Source organism: Giraffa tippelskirchi, chromosome 2, assembly GCF_054371585.1.
Source record: "Giraffa tippelskirchi isolate mGirTip1 chromosome 2, T2T-mGirTip1v1.2.pri, whole genome shotgun sequence".
Lineage (NCBI taxonomy): Eukaryota > Metazoa > Chordata > Mammalia > Artiodactyla > Giraffidae > Giraffa > Giraffa tippelskirchi.
In genome coordinates this window covers 12,983,792-13,005,211 of record NC_137276.1, presented here as the reverse complement: position 1 = coordinate 13,005,211, position 21,420 = coordinate 12,983,792, and the positions used below count along the sequence as shown (strand labels likewise).

Genomic DNA, 21,420 nt, shown 5'->3' with positions numbered 1-21,420 from the left:
CCATTAGCATGATTGTAAGTTAACTGGATTTCAATCCCTGGCAAAGCTTCTTTGTCATGAAGCTCTGGTATGGTCACAGAAGCAGATGCTTGGAATAGATTTAACAAAATCTTCTCTTATGAAAATATCCTGCCTCCTTCTCCTTGAAGGTATGAGAGGGGTAGGTTGAAGAGAAGGCTTTGGCTGATTTCAACCCAAGAAGTTGCCCCATGGCTAAGAAATAAACGATCAGGGAGTGCTTTAGAAAGCAATTAGACCAGATACAAGGACAAACCATGATCAAAATCACAATACCAATAAAAATGAATGTCAAAATCGACTCTTTCACATTTGTGTTTCTCCTAAAGATGGGTCTGTAGACATTATTCAATTCCCAAGATGCTCTTCAGTTCACTTCTGTCGCTTAGTCGTGTCCGACTCTTTGCGACCCCATGGACTGCAGCACGCCAGGCCTCCCTGTCCATCACCAATTCCCAGAGTTTGCTTAAACTCATGTCCATTGAGTCAGTGATGCCATCCAACCATCTCATCCTCTGTCGTCCCCTTCTCCTCCTGCCTTCAATCTTTCCCAGCATCAGGGTCTTTTCAATATCTCCATTCTTCACATCAGGAGGCCAAAGTATTGGAGCTTCAGCTTCAGCATCAGTCCTTCCAATGAATATTCAGGACTGATTTTCTTTAGATTCTCTTGGGGCACCAGTAATGTCTGTGAGTTCCTTACACATTTACCTGTAATTTTGTTTCTTTTCGAACTCAAAAAACTCAGTGCCCTTAACTTTTATAATGCAGCCTGATCAATAAACAGCTTTTGTGAGTAACTATGTTAGAAGGTTGGCAGAATTTCACTTTTCTGAACAAGATTATTCTTTTTGGAGAAAACATTTCTACAATGTCTAAAATACCTTGGACTCCTTTCCAGATGGAGGGCTAAGGTAGCCTCATTTTCCTAATCTGTATGGTGTCACCAGGGAAGGGTGAATGGGTTTCACCCACCAGCAGCCAGATGTGTTCTCTGGAACTGCGTCTGGCTATGGTACGTCTTCGGCTCCAGGCTCTTCAAAACCCTCCACTGTCTCCATCCAACCTCCCAGCTCGGGGGCAGGCTCAGCCTCCATGTTATATCAGTCACAGATAGGAAAGAGAAGTTTCCAGATATGCTTTGCCTTTCCTCCTCCTTCTCTCTCCTCTTTTCCCTCTTATCTTCCTTCTCTTTCTAAAAAACTTTTTTCTGTTTTTGGCAGCACCACGTGGCACGTGTATCTTAAGTCTCTCGACCAGGAATCGAACCCCCATCCCCTGCAGTGGAAACATGGAGTCTTAACCACTGGGCTGCCAGGGAAGCCCCTGCCTTCTTTTTACCAACAGCACCTACTCTTGCTGTTGAGCAGATGACTACAAGTATACATCCTAATAACACCTGCTCAATCTACTTTTTCTTTTTCTTAATCCCCAGAAACTAGTTTTGATTATTTTCAATAGCTGGTACCTCACAAGTGAAACCCAACAGCCTCACAGTGCTTTGTGAACTAATAAAAACAAAATCCCAACATGGCATTTAATAAGGCATCAGCAGCGGCCATTCAGTTCAAAAGCAAAGAGTTCTCTCATGTCTCAAGATATCTGAACATGATGTTGTAGTTCAGCCGCTAAGCTGTATCCAGGCTTCTCTGTCCGTGGGATTTCCCAGGCAAGAATACTGGAGTGGGTTGCCGTTTCCTTCTCTAGGTGGTGTTTCCAACTCAGGGGTCAAACCCACGTCTCTAGCATTGGCAGGTGGATTCTTTACCATGGAGCCACCAGGGAAGACCTATCTGAACATATTACTGTAACGCTATTTAGTAAAGTAAATGATGACCCTTGTTTCCCATACAAAAAGCTAACACTATGTGCAATATTTTGTGTATTTTCCTATACAATCTGAATGCTAGAAGGTGAGTGATTATTTCCATCATTAAAAAAAAAAAAAAGTTAAAATGACCAGTTTTTACCATTGAAGGGCCAAGATGTAGTTGTCTGGAAAATGCACACACATTAAATGACCAGTTTCTCAGCGACAATCAGATAACTAGAGTATTACTGCACTTCCTTTAACTAACAAAATGCAAATCTGTCATTTCCCTTGAGTCATTACAGGCTTTTGTTATTAGTGCCTTTCAGAAAAATTAAAAAATTTATGAAACTCAGTAATTCATAATTAATATTTTAAGACATTTTCCCGCTCTGCTAAGCTTCTCCTTTGCCACGTGTGAAACTGACTTAGTCAGTTACAAAAAAAGATGGCAGTGTATCTTTTCACTCTTGGCATTGGAAAAACGTTTCTACGGGCTTTGAGAACCATTATAATTATATTTATTTATTCAAAACAAATAAAGATGAGACAGCGAGACCATACAAATAATTGCTGCCAAGGGTTAGAGAAGATTGCCTGGTGATATCCACTGTTTGTAAATCTAAGGACAGAAAATAAATGAATCAGCTAGTTTTTAACTATTTTTGGCAGAAGGACTTTGGAAAGCACTGACCACACAGCATTGCTATGAGAGTTAAATTTATCTTATTTTTATTTCTTCAGTAAACACCTACATAATACCTGCCACGTCAGTCATTCATCTAAGACTACTTATTAGACATGTTAACTAATTTAATCCTGCTAACAACATTTTGCTGTTAGTTCTGTCATCCTCATTTTATAAATGAGGAAGCATAGGCACTGAAAAGGTTCTATACTCGTTGCCACATACACGAGACTAACACAATGTGTAATGCACACCTAGAATTTCTGAAATGCACATCTCCCTTTAGGTGTCACTGATGATTCAAACTGAAAAGTGGATAAATGCAAATTTTGTATGCCAAGGAGGAATATTGGATATGTCTGATTTATGATGATTTAGAACCCAGAATGGGCTTCCTAGTTGGCAATAGTGGTAAAGAATCTGCCTGCCAATGCAGGAGATGCAAGAGATGCTGATTTGATCCCCAGGTTGGGAAGATCCCCTGGAGGAGGAAAATGGCAACTCACTCCAGTATTCTTGCCTGAAGAATTCCATGGACAGAGGAGCCTGGTGGGCTACCACCCGTGAAGTTGCAAAGAATCAGACACGACTGAAGTGACTGAGCACGCACGCACACAGAGAACCCAGAATAGGATATATACCAAGTTCAGCCTTGCTGCTATTTCTTATTCAAAGGGAATTGAAACATTTCAAAAACATTAGTTGAGTAAACAGACAGAGCACTAATTTTCTGATGTCCTTATTGGATAAAAGACATTGGTTCTCAAATCTCAGTGACTCTCCAAAAATATGTAATTGGAGAAATCTATGGGAAGAAAGTTGAAAAAAAGAGGGGATATATGTATTCATATAGCTGATTCACTTTGCTGTACAGCAGAAACTAACAACACATTATAAAGCAGAAACTAACAACACATTATACCTCAATAACAAGAGAAATAAAATCTTTGAGCCTGTTGTATTGTTTTTGTCAATCTATTGAAGGCATTTCAAGCTGCTATAAATGGACATGTTTATCCAAATAGGGTCCTATAGTGGATGGCTCAGTGATAATTCACCATCTGCCTCCAAAACTTTTGTGCATGCAGAATTGCTGCTCACAGTCCCGACTACAGAAAAAAATTATTCACCAGCATTTGAAATTAATTTACCAACCAATATATGAGGATATTTAGGCAAACAAATATATTGTGTACCTGGTACAAGGAAGAAGTTCAGCGCAAGGCACTGATGAAAGGTACAGAGACACAAGGACCATCAAGAGGCTTGAGAGTCTGAGAGAGACACAAAGACAAAGGCAGATAACCAATGGGATTAGCAGGGAAGTAAGTATAATAGCAGGGGCAGAATATACCCGGTGATGCAACACAGAGCAGGGGCAAGACCACAGTGGACAGGGCTGGATGGGACAGGACTGGGCAGGACCAAGCAGGAGAAAGGGGGCATGGCTGGAGCCTGGGACTTCTGCAGGATCACACAGGAGGGGTAAGACTCAACTCAGCGAGGAAGAGAGAGGGCAGACAGGGCTGTTCTGTTCACTATCACCCCAGTGCACATTGCTGTGAGCCTCTCGGTGTGATTTACGTTTCTTCTATTTAAGCAGAATAATCCAGATGTAATTTTTCCGCCTACACTGCTCTGTTCTTTTGCTGTGTTTTGTGGCTTCGTTTCTCTCTGTGCGCTCCGTCCATCTCCTAAGTGGCAGTGTTTACTTTGCTCTCTCTCTCCCTTTATGTCTCATGAATAACAAAATGATAGACAGATCGAACCCTTTTGAAACTATTCACGTCGCGGTGAACCTTGCTGGTGGACTGTCTCTCGGGCATTATCCTTTTATCTTTTTCTCCTTTATCCTTTCTCTCATCGTGCCTCAAAACATACGTGGTTAATGGACAGTTACAAAGGAGCTTTTCCTCTCCAAAGAAATGCCACAAGAAAGAGCTCAAAAGAAAGTGTCAGTATACATTTCATTGTACACTCCGGGTCTTACGGTGTTTAAGGAAAGATCTGGCTTTTCTTTAATATTCCGAATAATATGGGCATATCAGAAATACAACAGCTGAGGCTAGTAACTTATCCCATCCTGGGTTGCGGGAGTGTGCTGTGTGGTTAGGGGCTTATCCATATGATCCAGTGGGGAGTGAGAGGAAGCTAGGGACAGTATGCAGGTGAAGTGACCCACCTATAGGGTTGCTTCTCAGAGGCCCAGAAATCCAATATATGAATATATGGTGTCGGAGGGGTCTGCCAATAATCAGAGGGTCCATCAAGCAATGGACATGACAATAAGAGGCTCCAGGTAAGGGGAGTTCTTAGAGGCAGGTCCCACCAACATGATTCAAGAAGACCAGCTCATAAGATGCCCCACGACTGTGGGTGTGGGAAATGGGACCCAGGCACCTGGGAGAAAGATGCTGGTAAGACAAAGGGCTGGCATCAGTGCCTCCAGAAGGCTCAAGTGCAAGGCAAAGTGACAAGCCCACTGGGAGTCTGCTCATGAGCAGCATGGAAGGAGTCAGTGGGCATGAAGATGTCAAGACCGAGCCACAGACACTCCAGGTCCTGGACCCCGAGCCTTGTGACTGATTCCATACTTTCCTGATGGACCTAGGGATGAACAACACAGCGGAAGGGCTCTGCAACGGGCAGCCTCAGAGACCTGGGCCAACTGGCAGGACCAGCACCCACTCCCAACAACCACCCCATGTCCTTGAGTGGTTTGGGGAAGGGGGGGTTAATTAAATTTTAAAATTGAAGTATAACATACATAAAGTGCACATCTTAAGTGATGGAGTTTTACACATATGTGCACCCATGTTACCACCATCTGATCAAGATGTAGAACATCCCCAGCGCCCTGCAGGCTCCCTCGTGCCCTTTGCATGCTCCTACCATCATTCTTCAGTTCAATCTGCTTTTGAATGTTATACACATGGAATTACATGATGTATACTCTTCAGTGTCTGTTTGAGTTTGCGCAACAGTATGTCTGCAAGACATTTCCACGTTTCTGGTTATAGCTGTGATCTGTTCATTTTCACTGCTGTGTGGTATTCCATGGCACATCAAGCACAATATGTTGTTGTCAGTGGACATTTGGGTTGTTTCCAGCTTTTGGCTCTTAAGAATCAAGTTTCCGTGTTTTTGTGGATGCCAACACTTACTTCTGTCATCATATACCCAAACTGGGCTGAGTTACAGTGGAGATGTCCTTCAGCTGTAGTTCCTTGAATACTTTTAAGATAAAATTTTGGAGTGGTTTTAGGTTTACTATAAAATGAAGAGGAAGGTGCAGAGCTTTCCCATATACCTCTATCTGCACACATGCATAGAGTCCTCCATTGTCATACCATTCACCAGTACGGTACACTTTTTTTTTAACCCAACGATGAATCAATATTGATATATTGTAATCATCCAAAGTCCATAAAGTTTACCTTAGGATTCACTGTTGGTATTGTACACTCTAGGTGTTAGTTGCTCAGTTGTGTCCGACTCTTTGAGACCACCTTGGACTACAGCCCACAAAGCACCTCTGTCCATGGGATTTCCCAGGCAAGAATAAAGAAGTGGGTTACCATTTTCTTCTCCGATGCACTATATAGGTTTAGTCAAAAGTATAACATGTGTACATTATTATAGCATACAGAGTATTTTTGCTGCCCTAAAAATCCTCTCTGCCCTGCTAGTTTATCCCTCCCCGCATCCCACTCATGGAGACCGCTGATCTTTTTTTTGTCTCCATAGTCTGGCCTTTTCCAGAATCTCATATAATTGGGATGATACAGTATATATTCCTTTCAGATGGGCTACTTTCACTTAATGATATGCGTTTATGTTTTCTCCATAATTTTCATGGCTTGACAGCTCATATCTTTTCAGCACTGAATAAGACTCCATTGTCTGGATGTCCTTGAGAACTTCAAAGAATAATTTCCCTCCCAGTTTAGAAAAGAGATGAGAAACTCATAACGCTAGCCCCAAAAGCAAGTTTTGGACCCAGTACAGCCTTAGATACTGGCTTAACGACCTAAGTCATTCATCACTACTGCTATTCATGTTGTGAAGGACAGTGAGGACTTCATAAAGGCGAGCCTGTCCTCAGAGCTACTCTGGTCACACAGGGGAAAACAAGAGAGTGGAAGGAAGCGGTTGACTAAACACACAAAATGCAGCAACATCACCAGGGGTTTAGAGTTTGCATTTCTGCTCGGTGACAAGGTTAGGGCTAGACTCAGGAGTGAGGCAGACCTGGACTCCCATTTGGGTGCTACTGGAACCCATCACCTGGTCACAGTCAAGCTTCTTCACATTTCCAAGCCTTTAAGAAAAATTAAAATGAGGAATTGACTCTAGCCCATCCTACATAATGCTGCCCTTAGGAGAAGAAGACATAATGTCACAAAGACAATAAAACATAACAACCCTCCTAAATTAGCCCATGGCTCTCACCATGGCAGGAGATGGAAAATGACCAGGATAAAACTCAAATGTATCATTTCCATGGCTTGTGTCTGCTCTGATTAAAAAATTTAGGAGAGAAAATGAAAACTTTCTTTCATCAAGTACTTTCGAATGATCTGTGGATTTCAGAACTCTGTCTCTGTTAATGAGAGACCACCTGGAGACAGGGATGCCAAATGAATATGAAAAATGACCCAACATCTTGGGCTGACATCAAACATTAAAAAGCTTGATTAAAACCCTTGGAGGTACTTCTCTGGTGGTTCAGGGGCTAAGACTCCAAGCTCCCAATGCAGAGCAGCTGGGTTCGATCCCTGGTTGGGAAACTAGATGCCACAAACTATAAGAGTTTGCGTGTCACAAAGAAGATTCCACATGCATCAACTAAGACCTAGTATGGCCAAATAAATAAATATTTTTTAATAAAATTAAATAAAGTTCAGGTTTGGGCATATATAGTCACAGACATTAAAAAAAAAAAAATACCTTGGAAGAAAGTGTTTGCAGATGAGAAGAGCAGGGAATTCTGAGTAGAGTCAATTCTAAACCTCGGTCCTGTCTAGTTTCCCCCAAACGTCCCAACATGGGTGTCCTGCCTCAGTCAACCCCTCCTTGGATATCAGTCTCACCACAGGGATCCCACTTGTGTGATGCCTTGGGGCCTCAGCAGGAATTCAGGCTGAGGAAAGGCCCTTTAGCAAACCTGAAAGAAAGAGCTTCAAAGGGGCTTTTCAAATTATCTCAGGCATTCAACTACTCCTGTGTCTAACATCCTGTAAATGAATTACAGCTGTAAGAATTAACCTTTCCTCCGGGAGAAAAACAAATTACAAGAGACTTCATATAGGATTTTTGCTAACGTGAGGAGAGAAGACAAAGAGAAGGAGGAGGAAAGAAATGACGTTGGGAGGACAGGTGTTAGCTGAGACAGGCCTCCGAGTGTCTCACCAATAGGTGCCTCTCCTCTCAGTGAATACAGCTCTTGGCCAGGGCCCACGTTTGAGCAAATGAAGTGTGGTCTGGAGTTTAGCCACACTCCCCTCCTTTGCTGCACATCTGGCACAGTGCACAACCTATACAGCCGTACATAGCAGCCCTGAATGTTCACTTTCCTTCCCACCTTTCTCATTTTGTAAAACCAAGTAGTTTTTAAATTACCTTTAAAAAAGAGAGAGACATCATTTGTTTTGATCAACTCTTCAGGAGGATGGAGAAAAAAATGGCTATTTCTTAATAGCCATCCAAAGGGCATTCTTCCTGGAACCATGAAAGATTAAACAGGCTCCTCCAGATAGGGCAGTTGGTGGGTTCTTTATTAATTCATGACTTAGAGTAGATCAGGGATGTGATTTAGCCAGGGAAGCACAGGGCAAAGGGAGGCTCTGGGTCTGGATGAAGCTAATAGAGAAAACTCAGCTCACCCTGCAAATGCCACACACAGTTTTGTTCTTCAAAGGAAGTGAATGTCAGGAAACTCTGGCAGGGCCATGCAGCCACGCCTCCATTTTTTCTTTTTTCCAATCAAACAGATTCAGATCACGTCATGACACTGCAGTTGTCTTTCAGAAAAGGTTTATGCCCTTTGGACATCATCCAGTAATTCCAGGTGGGCTGAACAAGCTGACCCACTTAGAGGAATTCTTGCGGATACATTTTATAGGGGTTGTCCTATGCCATAAACCTTTATCTATAGAAAAATGTGGGGGGAGGACAAAAAGTTAAAAGGAGGCTCAAACTATTTCCTTAGAAAACAAAAAGCGTGGCTATAAAGTAATAAGGCAGGTTTTTGCACACAGTGTCTTAAATCATATTTTTAGTGGCATCTTATAATATTGTCTCCTTGAAAAGAAGCTGGTGGACATTGCTTGTGGGAAATCTAAAAGGAACATACTCTTTGCAATCACATTGTCTCCAAAATGACTCACTTACACAGTTCTTGGCAGGAGCCCTCAGGTCTTCACCCCAAGGACCCCACCACAGGACTGCTTGAGCATCTTCATGACATGTGAATGATGGGGGAAGCTGTAATGTCTTCAACGACCTAGTTTCAAAAGTCACACTCCATCATTTCAGCAACATCCTACTGGTTACATAGGTCGTCCCTAGTGGTGCAGGAGACACCACACAGGACATGAATACCTGAAGGTAGGACCATCGGAGGCCACCTGGGTGCACTGGCTGCCATACCCTCCTCTTGCCAGACCCAGTGAATGCCTGTCTATCCTTCTCTCAACTCCCATGACTGATCCTGCACTGACTGGCTCTCCCTCCCTTCTCTAGATTCTTCCCTCTCCTACCTTCATGGCTCCCCTCTTTAGTCCATGGCTTCCATAATGATATTTCCCAAAGTGGGGCTTTCCCATGAAGGGTACCTACATATCCACAGGCAGGGGTGACTCTTTCATCTCTATGTTTATCCTAGATTTCTCTCAGAAGCTCCAGGCCTATGTTAACATCTCCTTGCTGAACTCAAAGGGCCAGTGGGATGTTTCTCACCCAGCCAGGGTGGAGAAGAGCCAAGCTCATAACCTTTGTCATCTCCAGGTGACACTAGCTTTGGCTGTAAGGGAAAGGATGGTGAACAAAGATCATAGTTGTGCCCTATGTCTTGGCTGCCATAAGCCTCATTTTCCTGGGAACAGTCCAAGTTCTTGCCCCTGTCCCAGAGTAATGATGAATATCACTCTGTTCTGTTCTGTTCTCTGAATTGCCCTATTTCAGATGATGAAAGATATGGTCACTCCATAGTCCTCTTACCACTCTGGACTGTTGATCGTTGTTTTATACCAGGCAAATGTTTTAAAAAAGCCATCTACAAAAACACCAATACAGTATACTAATGCATATATATGGAATTTGAAAAATGGTAACGATAACCCTATATGCGAGACAGAATAAGAGACACAGATGCATAGAACAGTCTTATGGACTCTGAGGGAGAAGGTGAGGGTGGGACGTTCTGGGAGAATAGCATTGAAACATGTATATTATCATATGTGAAACAGAACACCATTCCATGTTCGATGCATGAGACAAATGCTCAGGGCCGGGGCAATGGGATGACCCAGAGGGATGGGATGGGGAGGGAGGTGGGTGGGGGGGTCCAGGAAGGGGAACACATGTAAACCCATGGCTGATTCATGTCAATGTATGGCAAAAACTATTACAATATTGTAAAGTAATTAGCCCCCAAATAAAATAAATAAATTTATTTTAAAAAAAAGTAACACTAAAAAAAAAAAAAGAAAAATAAGTCAGATAAAAAAAATAAAAATAAAAAAGCCATCTACAGACTGATTTAGACTGAAGCACGATGTCAATTGAGCCCATGAAACTGACCATCAGAAACAACTGGATGATGTGTAATAGAATTATTCTCCGAACATTTCCGTGGTATTTAACATTCTCTGGCATTTCCATGACCTTTTATGAGGCGTAGTACAAGTTGAAGGACTCATTTATCCCATGATCATCACTTTGTATCCAAGAGAAAATGAGAGACACAAAGCAGGTGCCCTGGGCTGAGTTGCATACTGCATTTCAGAACCTATTGGCGGGATGCTAATTTCTGTCATTTGCATGGGCCTCCACTCTCCTCTCCCCCACCCTATCTAACCTATCACAGTATCCATGTCAGCTCAATTCTCAGAGCAGCTGTAGCTGAAACATCGACCCGCCACTGATCACAGTGGTGTAATGAAGTGCAATGGGCCGGTAATTATTCTACATTACCCCAATCAAGTAACATACGGCTTGCAGTTATCATAGCGAGATACCAGTGCCTGGTCAGAAAGGAAAAAAATGGCCGTTTATGTTATTTAAAAGGTGTCATCAAAAATGAGTTTGCAAGGCTAGAAATGTAAGAGGTCCCAGTCCCCAGATGTTATCTTCAATCCCTAAATGACTCAGAGTTGGGGCAGAGAGGCCTCCTCTCATACACTCGCTTCCAGTGATTTAATGAAAAGTTATATTCAAAAGCCACCTGTAAATCAAGAATGATATTTTAGTAGAGAAACAAGTCTGGAGGAAGGACGGGGAAGGGGGAGGAAAACATATTAATGACATTTGAAGCAACTTGACCTTCAAAGCCCTGTGGGTCACTTGCTTTAAGAAAAAGCATTAGTGGCCTGATGGGCACCCCTAAAACTGAGGATGCTGGTGGGATGAGCCCTTCAAATCCCCCTTAATGTGACTTCCATCGAGAGCGAAGCTGGGGTTACAACTTGTTTTGAAACATGGGTATGATAAGCTGCAAAGATGAAAGCTAGTTCTCGTAGTTTACTAAGCCCTCACTCAGGAGCATGGCAGGTTGGCTGGTTAACTGGCAGCTTGTTATTTAAAGACAGTGCACAGTTCAGTTTCCCCTAAATCACACGACTGGTTCTGGAGAGTGCTACAGCTTGGATTTGCAACCTGTTAAAAAATGAAGACCCATAAAGTTGTAATTTCAAAGAAAGGTAGGGGTATCCTACCTCCAGTGCTTCTGCCACGGACACAGTCCCAGAACAACACACACAAATACCACATGTGCATGTGTGTGTGCATACACACACACACGTGCACACACACACACACATATGCAAAGCTTGTACCCACACGAGAGCAGAATAAGAACTCAGGTGTTATATCCTACAGAGTCAGCTTTGGGATGAATGGAAGGTACTTTCTTAGGGCAAGAGCTGTCTCTCCCCCTACCCTCATCCCAGGTCTTTGCCATTCCTTCTCCACTTCTCCCCACTTCCTCAAAGGGCCATGCCTGGGTAGGTGAGAGACAGAATAGACAAAAGCTGATTGACAGCATGGGCTCCGCACAGGTCTCTTCTTAGACTTTCACAGGTTCTAGATCCCACACCATATCTAATACTCTTCACTGTACCCGCGCCCTCTGTGGGTATGCTCAGTCACTTCAGTCATGTCCGACTCTGCAACTCTATGGACTGTAGCCCTCCAGGCTCCTCCATCCATGGAATTTTCCAGGCAAGAATACTGGAGTGAGTTGCCATGCCCTCCTCCAGGGGATCTTCCTGGCCCAGGAATCAAACCCACATCTCCTGCATTGCAGGCAGATTCTTTACCATGGAGCCACCAGGGAAGCCCTACCCACACCCTATACTCCCTGCAAAAATTGGGGGAATAATTTTTCTGTTACTGGCGAAATCATGTAGCCAAAAGCAACTCACTTGATCTATCAGTGGCTAGCATTTTACAACAATCAACTGCACAGGCAATCGGGAATTCTTGCAAAATGAAAAACTTTAATTGTTGTGAATCCTAAACTTTACAGTCACGTTAATATAATATTCTGTTCTATGGACATGTTGTCCTACATTTAGCAAATGTGACTTTGAAGTTGGACCGAATGCATTGTTTTGCTTTGTTAAGTTTCAAATATTCTACAGGTCATTGAAGAGTTTACAGGCTCACATGCTTTGCCCATAGTATTTCAAATTGATTAAAACAGCCCTAGTTCAACAGCCAGTCAGCCTGGGTTCAAGTCCCTCCATCTGGCTGAGCAAGCTATTTGATCTCTTGGAGCCTCAGTTTCCTCATCTGCAAATTAGAGGTAATAGCCGGGACCACCCTGCTGAAAGCATGGAAAGTATTTAGCACAGAGTCACATCAAATAATGTTAGCTATTATTCTTAATCATTTACTTCTAAACCTTTTTTCATAATAAGCTTTATAATGACAATAAAGGATACTTAAGAGAAAAAAAACACTCCTACTCTCTAATCAAACATTTTCCATGCTCCATTCCATGCATATATAATTTTACAAAGTCATAATTTCTCATATTCAAATTTTTGTATTCTGCATTATTTCTTACAAGTTTGGATCAAAAACACTTTTCTACATTGTTTTAGTTTCCGTATAATCATTCTTACAAGTTGTGTAACATTCCATGATGTTAATTTGCTGTAATTTGTTTAACTGTTCCCATACTGCTAATCATTTGGATTATTTTCATAGACATAATTTATGACGATGTCATTTATATCTTTTAATCCATGTATGTTCCTAGCCCTCTTTGCTTTTGGAGTGAGGCATTCCAGTGAGGTTACTTTCTATTCTGTAAAGTAGCATTTCCTTTCATTTGTCTAAAATGTAACTAAATCCAGTTTCAAAGGGTCCCTTTTCCTCTAGCTTTCTTCTCTCTGGACCTCAGATAAAGGCTGTGAGCAAAAGGAGAATAAAGAAAACCTCTTTGCCTCTATCAGGCTTTAGGAGTAGAATTTCATATGCCATTTACACGTGCAGGGTGTGACTTCACCATGGACCCACATTGCTGGGCATGGCCCTATTTGACTTTCTGTACAAGGGACTCAGTCATTGCCTGACCCAGTCATGCCCACCATGTGTAACCTCACCCCTGGTCAGGGCAGATCGACCCAGCGAGGTGGCCCACCCAGCCTGAGGCAGGAATGTGTAAGGTAGCCAGATGCTAAGGAATAATCTAGGTCAATTATTTCTATCTTCCTGGAACTTGGACACAGAAACGCCAAGATAATAAACTCAAATGCAATATGAGTTTAGGCTGGAAATGGTATGGGGGACCAGCTGCAGAGTGGCCCCAGGATGCTGCCTCCTGGTGCTTCTGCCTTTGTGTAGTCCCCCTCACCTTGAGTGTGGGCAGGATCTGTGACTTACTTCTAGTCAACAGAATACAGCAAAGTGACAAGATGTGTGTGATTGTGTGTATGTGCATACATGATTACATTACATGATATTATACTACCCAGCCTGGGAGGAGACTTCTGTCTTACTGTCTTTGAAGAAGCAAGCAACCCTTTGGGAAGGTCCAGAGGGCAAGAAGCTGAGGACAACCTGCAGCCAACAGCCAGCAAGAAACTGAGTTTCTCAGTCCAACAGCCCGTTACATATCAAACTCTTCCAACAAGCATATGCGTTTAGAAGCTGAGCCTTCCCCAGTCAAACCTCAGATGAGGCTGCAGCTTTGCAAGGCCCTAAAGCAGAGGACATGGCTAAACCTTACCTAGATTCCTGTCCCGTGGAAATCACGAGATGATCAATGGGTACCATTTTAAGCCACTAAGTTTTAGGTGATATCATTATCCACAATAGAAAATTAATACTGTTGATATAAAGAGCGGATGGTCCACGTGAGTTAGAATTACCAAGGTGCAGAAGCTAGGATTGAGCAAAAGCAAGTGTGGGGAAAAAAAAGTCACAGAAAATAAGGACACCAATTAGTAGAGAGAAAAGAAAGAAACTTGTGAGAAGCCGAGTTCTATTAAGGGACCTGAGCCAGTATCTTAGGGATTCCTCTGAGGTTCCCACCTGTCCAATCTGGTAACTGCTAGCCACCAGTGGTGACTAAATTTAAAGTTAAGTTAATTAAAATCAAATAAAATTAAAAACTCAATTCCTCAGATATACTAGGCACATTCTAACAGCTCAATAACCAAGGGATGGCTACCAACTTAGTGTAGAAAAATCTCCAACATTCCAGAAAGTTCTATGGGCTAGAGTAGCTTAAAGGTTCCTGGAGCTTTGTTTATCAGTTCTAGTTTCTTAGAGGCTCTGCCCTGCCAGCATCATTGCCTTCCCATGCCTAATTCTCCATCTTTTTCTGGTTGGCTGAACATATGGACTTGAGATAAATATTTGATATTTTGATATCTATTCTTCTACCCAAATGACCTACCACACAACACTTCTTCAAAGAGAGCAATCGCCATTCCATCACATCCAGCACACCAACACTTGTGAACCTTCCTTTCTTATCACCCAAGCCACTTTCTCCCCCACCTGCCCTCCATCCCTTGGAGTAAGTTAGGAGACATTCTACTTGTCAGCTGATTTCTTTTTCCTTTCCAGCCTCTTGGAAATGAACTCGGGGTGAAACCGTTGTACTGTCTGACAGGCAACTTTTCTTCGCTCAAGTGAGTCTCATAGCTCTGGCTGAGTTACAGGGTTTGCTTTCCCTGCTGACCTTTGCCCTAAAAAGCATGGTTAGCTCATTAACCATTTTGCTATTACTGTATCTTTAAATCAGTCACCAGAAAACTTATTCCCTTGCCACGGTAGGCGTCTGGTGTAAAACTTTATCTCTCCCTCAGCTCAGGTAACAGGATATTAAAATATTTGTATCAAGCATGCTGAAAATTTCAGCTGTCAAAAATAGTAATTTTGTGTCGAGTTCAAAATGAAATAGACAGTCCCAGAAGGACAATTTTGAAGAATCTGCTTTTGTCAAACCTGGAGGGTGGTGAGGGGTAGCAATGAATAAAGACCAATGGAGTAAAGGGGGAAGGGAAATGAACAGGGGAAGGTCTGCATTTGATGGGGCTGGATTTTCACATCGAGCCCACATGTAATTCACACATAGTAACTCACAGAAAGCAAAATAGCAGGTGATGGATCGGGTGGCACATAAGCAAAGGGGATTTACTGTCTAATTGTCCACCACTGAAGCTCCATTTCCAACTTAGCTCCAGTAGAAAGAGAAATAAGATGTAAGAAATGAGAAATCAGGGGTGATGAAGAGGAGAGAGAAGCAGAGAAGACTGAATATGGAGTGCCAGTGGGAAATCAAACTTACATTCGGCCCAGTGTTGCGTGTGGGTTCAATTGTTTGTGTTATCTCCAGATGGTGAGGGGTGAGCTCCCGTGGGCAGGGGCTGAGCCTTGTGTGCTCAGGATTCCAGTGCCAGGCATGTGCCAGGAGTTGATAAACGCTTGTGTCAACAGACGTATACTGAGATATTAAAGAACAGCACTGATGTAAGCCCCAGTATACTCCCAGATCTCCCCTTCTGTTCCTCTCGTGGAAAATTTCTGGATTGTACCCGCCATCTGGAACGTGACTCCCCTCTTTGCTGGCAACACACCCTAGAAATTAAAAACCAGGGGCTTTGGAGCCAGTCTTCAGTTCAAGTCTGGCTATGCAGTTTACCAGCAATGGGCCTCGAGCAAGTTACCTCATTAGTCTTGTCCTCATTTCCTCATCAGTAAAACACAGATATAGTAAATCCTACCTTGCAGGATTTGTGGGAATTAGATGAAATAATTTAAGATATATTGAGTCAATAAATATTAACTGTTATAATTGTTGACGTTGTTGTTATTGTCAAGAGCATTATCATCATTATTATTCCTATTATTCAAATTTCAACATCAGTGACACTAACAAGTCATACATGTTCCTTCTTGGACTGTACCCACTCTTCCCTCACAGCTTTCTGCCTGTGTTTACCTTCATAACACCTATCACATTTTGAAATTATATATATATATAATTATTTTTTTATTGGTTTGTTGTCAGTCTTCTCTCTGTCCAATAGAATGGAAGAGTCCTCTCTGTCTTGTCCATCACTTGAATCACTCTAACTATATTCAGTTTTAGAACAGGGCCTGCCAGTGTTCGTGCTAAGTCGCTTCAGTCATGTTCAACTCTATGTGACCCAATGGACTATAACTCCTCAGGCTTCTCTGTCCATGAGATTCTCCAGGCAACAATACTGGAGTGGTTTGCCATGCCCTCCTCCAGGGGATCTTCCCAACCCAGGGATCAAACCCACATCAGTTATGTCTCCTGCATTGGCAGGTGGGTTCTTTACCACTAGCGCCCCCTGGGAAGCCCAGAACAGGGCCTGTGTTACCTCAAATGATTGGGAAGTCCAGGTTGGCACTGCTGGATCCAGAGCTCAAAGGAAGCCATCAGGGCTCTTGCACCCTATCTCTCAGCTCTACTTGCTTCTTCTTTTCTCCATCCTCAAATACTTTTTCTCCCCACGGAGACAATGTGGTCCCTGCAAGTTTCAGAGAAAGAAGTAAATGTTTTTGCTGAAATCACTGGTGAAAAGTCTTATGGCAGATTCCGATTGGCCCACTTGAAGTCACATGCTATGTCTGAGCCAGTCACAAGTGGCATGGGTGTGTGGAATATTTTAATTGGCCAGTCAAGGACAGACACCCCCTTCTTTTGTGGTAGGAGAGTAGAGTCAGCCTTGACCAAATCTAGTTGAGAGAACAGTACTCTTATGGAATGGGTGAGGGGCAGTTTCCCAAAGGGTGATGATGAGACAAAATGCAGTAATAAGCACCACTCCAACTGCACTGAATCGGCCGCCTAGTAGGCAGCAACAACATAGGCTCTCACAAATATTTTAGAATGAATACATAATTTATGTGTCCATTTCTTGCCTTTCTGATGCTTAAAGAGTCAAGGACATGAATATGGAGGCAAGGTCCAACCCAGGATTCAAGATTCGCCCCAGCACCTTATAGAGTTATCTGGAAGTTACTTTCTCCTCTCTGAACATCCATTTTTCCTGTAAAACAACATAGATGAAAAAAATTTTAAAAACATAGAAAATACTTCCACTATCTATAGCTCTCAGGATTGTTATGAGGATTAAATCAGATAATGTATATAACAGGTTTCTTAAAGTACAAAAGAATACAAATAAGTGTTGCTAATTACAGTGAGATTAGAAGCCAGTTGTGTTTAGGAAGTCCCTTCAAGACTTGGCATGTAAGATGTGGGCAACAGGACCCTCCACACCCCTTCTAATATCTGGGTAGTACTAATGGAAACATTTTGGCTAAAGAAAGAGAATACATAAGGTGTGAGGGCAAGCATGGTGTGTGTGTGTGTGTGTGTGTGCGCACACGTGTGTATTTTAAACCAAGATTTAACCAAACCTCAGGAGTTTTCAATCTGTTTTCCTAATAAAGTTTACTTAGAAACATTGGAGCCGCAGTGACTGTCAAGAGACCCCAGGGCTCTTTGTGTAAATTGAAAAGACTCCTGTGCTTGCTCCTGTTTTTATTATGGGAATCACACTAAATGTGATAATTTTTGTGAAATGTGTTTGCTGTCAACTTCTAATTGTGCTTGTTCATAAGCAGCAGAATGGGAACGAATCGTCTCAATCCATCTGTGATTACAGTCGCCAAACATAGAAATCTTCCCATCAGACCTGACATAGAAAAACCTCACCTTTAATAATTTCAAATTGAGCAAATGCTGGATTCACAGATTCTTAAAGGGAAAGTGGCATCTCAACGCTCTCTCCTCTCACAGTTCAGAGTGGTGTGTGATTTGAGGTCTGAATTGGAGCTGCTGTCTTTGCAGCCCAATTCTAGAATGTTTTTCCTATGCTAGGTACTCAGATGATACTGTGACCAGACTTGTTGACCTCTGCTTAACAGCTATGATTGTGAACTCGGAATTAAGCTGATTGTTAGTTCAGTTCAGTTCAGTCGCTCAGTCGTGTCCGACTCTTTGCGACCCCATGAATTGCAGCACGCCAGGCCTCTCTGTCCATCACCAACTCCCGGAGTCTACCCAAACCCATGTCCATCGAGTTGGTGCTGCCATCCAACCATCTCATCCTCTGTCGTCCCCTTCTCTTCCTGCCTCCAATCCCACCCAGCATTAGGGTCTTTTCCAATGAGTCAACTCCTCGCATGAGGTGGCCAAAGTATCAGAGTTTCAGCTTCAACATCAGTCCTTCCAATGAACACCCAGGATTGATCTCTTTTAGGATGGATTGATTGGATCTCCTTGCAGTCCAAGGGACTCTCAAGAGCCTTCTCCAACACCACAGTTCAAAAGCATCAATTCTGCGGCACTCAGCTTTCTTCACTGTCCAACTCTCATATCCATACATGACCACTGGAAAAACCATAGCCTTGACTAGACGTACTTTTGTTGGCAAAGTGTCTCTGCTTTTAAATATGCCATCTAGGTTGGCCATTAGTATCCTATACTTATTTGGTTAGATTCATTTGTTGTTGTTCTTCAGTTGCTAAATTGTGTCTGACCCTTGGCAACCCCGTGGACTGCAGCACACCAGGCTTCCCTGTCCTTCACCGTCTCCTGGAGTTTGTTCAAACTCATGTCCATTGAGTCGGTGATGCCATCCAACCATCTCATTCTCTATCGCCCCCTTTCCTTCTGCCCTCAATCTTTGCCATCATCAGGGTCTTTTCGGTTAGATGCATATTTTGTTTTATATAATTTTTCTCATAGCAAAAGCAAAATTATCTATCCAGCAAAATTCTAAGCTCTTTAAGGACTTCCTCTAAGTTTAGAACTGACAAAAAAATAGGCCTTCAGAGGCTGTTTAGTTCCAACTTGATTTAAGAGATGAGTAAATTGAAACATGAATAAATTAAGTCCACCTGTCACAGTCTAAGATACAATACTAGGCACTTGTGTGCCTGTGCGTGCTCAGACACTAAGTCACGTCTGATTCTTTGAGACCCGCTATAGCCCTGCCAGTCCCTCTCTCTGTCCATGAGATTTCCTATGCAAGGATACTGAAGTGGACTGCCAGTTCCTTCTCCAGGGGATCTTCCCCATCCAAGGATTGAACCCGCATCTCCGCCATTGGCATGCAGGTTCTTTACCAATGAGCCACCAGAGAAGCCCACCAGGCACATAGTAGATGCTTAATAAATCCTTGCTAGAGTGCTGCAGTCCATGGGGTTGCAAAGAGTCAGACACAACTGAGCGACTGAACTGAACTGCACTGAGGGCATTGAGTTGATTTTAGCCTGTCATTACTTTTTTTTAAAGTCAGTGGTTTGCTATTAAAAGAATGCAGGAATCAAACTTGGCATTTATCACTGATGTCATATCAAGGAGATAATATGGATGGCAGCAGCATGGATGTGCCCAAAATCCACAAGGCCAGCAGGCAGTGGTTCACCATCTAATCTAGACCTGGCTCTGTTGACATTCTCAAGGGGCCTGGATTTAACCAGGAGCTATGCAGAGGCTGGAGAGTAAACAGAGGCTTCCAAGCCCAGACCTCTCCCTGAGATCTAGAAAATTCCCCAAGAGGCTCTTCTATGGAGAGGCTTCCAACACCTCGCACCCAACTTCATATTTATCCATGCCTTCGTTTTGCTGTTTCTTCTGTCAGAAACGCTCTTATGCCCTTATATTTTTCTCACCCCCATTGGGTTTTCCCACCTCATCATGTCTGCATGCCCAGACCTGGAGGGTAGCCCTATTCTCCCCAGATGTCTGGTCACAATTTCTGTTCCCAAGAGCCTCCTGAGTCCCAGCCCCAGGGCAAAGCTCTTTGCGCTCATTATCATGTAGAATTATCCATAAAACCCATAAGTGCACAAAATTTTACCCCTTTCACAGGTAAGAAAACCGATACAAAGGTAACTGGATGGCCCTAGGTCATACGACTTGTAAGCTGCCAAACAAATATCAAGCCCACTTCATCTGGCCCCAAAGCCCATGGTCGTGATCTTGCTCAAGACCTGGCATGGCTTGGATAGACCACCCCCAAAAAACTGGCCTAATGGAATCTTGGTTTATCTGAGCTTGGGGATTGAGATTCATAAGCAATTTCCTGGGGTATTTTCTGTGAACCAATGAGCCTATTCAACAAATGTGGGTTAGATCCCTGGGTCGGGAAGATCCCCTGGAGGAGGAAATAACAACCCACTCCAGTATTTTTGCCTGGAAAATCCCATGGACAGAGGTGACTGGTGGGCCACAGTCCATGGGATTGCAAAGAGTCAGACACAACTGAGCACACACACACGAACACAATGAGCCTAGTTGGTCCTTCTGGGAGCGGCTAATACCATTACCTTCTGGGAATAAGGCCCAAAGCTAAATCAAAAGCCTACAGAAATGAGTCTGTTGGCTGGGAGCACGTAGTGATGGGCATGAGTCACTGAGCTCTAACCATGCTATGCTCTGCGGATTTCCCCACCGTGTCAAGTTATTATTTTTGGAGTGTTTAGGCCCACTGTGTAGCAAAAGTCCCATTTTGACAGCCTAAGCTGGGGTCTCTGTAGGATTTGGGCAAGTCCAGGCATTCGGGAAGGGCTGTGAGGCAGGCCTGCCCAGGATGTGTCTACACAAGGGACCAGGAGTCTATTGGGAAAGGATGCACCATAAAGGAGAGAAAGGAGTGAGCTTGGGTTGGAGCTGCTGTTGCTGTTTTAGTCTCTAGGTCGTGTCCAACTCTTTGTGACCTGATGGACTGTAGTCAGGCTTCTCTGTTCATGGGATTTCCCAGGCAAGACTACTCCAGTGGGTTGCCATTTCCATCTCCAGGGGATCTTCCTGACCCAGGGATCACACCCGAGTCTCCTGCTTGACAGGTGGATTCTTGACCACAGAGGCACCTAGGAAGCCCTGGATTGGAGAGCGGAGAGAAATCTGAGCAGAGTACTCTGTGACTTAAGAGGCTCTCTTCCCCATCCTCTGGGAAAAGGCACTCATGCTGAGTTCAAAGCAGAGGGCACTTCAGTGAAGGAGCAAATGAAAGCAAAAGAACTCCTGTCATTCACTAAAATGTCCATGAGTGGATAAAGACCCAAGATGGCGCCCGCTGTTCCACTCGCCTCAGGGAGGCTTTGCTACTCTCCTGTCACAGACCACGATAGGCCAGCTTGGCAAGCAAGCTAGGAGTCTGATTCAGTCACAAGCAGAACG

At 43.3% G+C, this 21,420-nt stretch overlaps 1 long non-coding RNA gene across 1 annotated transcript in view; it reads right to left on the bottom strand.

Annotated features, from left to right (window-relative positions):
• Positions 1 to 21,420, bottom strand: part of LOC145524367 (uncharacterized) — a 134,739-nt gene that overhangs the window by 22,433 nt on the left and 90,886 nt on the right. Inside the window, exons 6-7 of the long non-coding RNA XR_014067444.1 lie at positions 17,148 to 17,275; positions 16,604 to 16,753 (exon numbers count right to left, since the gene is read on the bottom strand). This is a non-coding gene — a long non-coding RNA (uncharacterized LOC145524367). The remainder of the gene's footprint in view (positions 1 to 16,603; positions 16,754 to 17,147; positions 17,276 to 21,420) is intronic.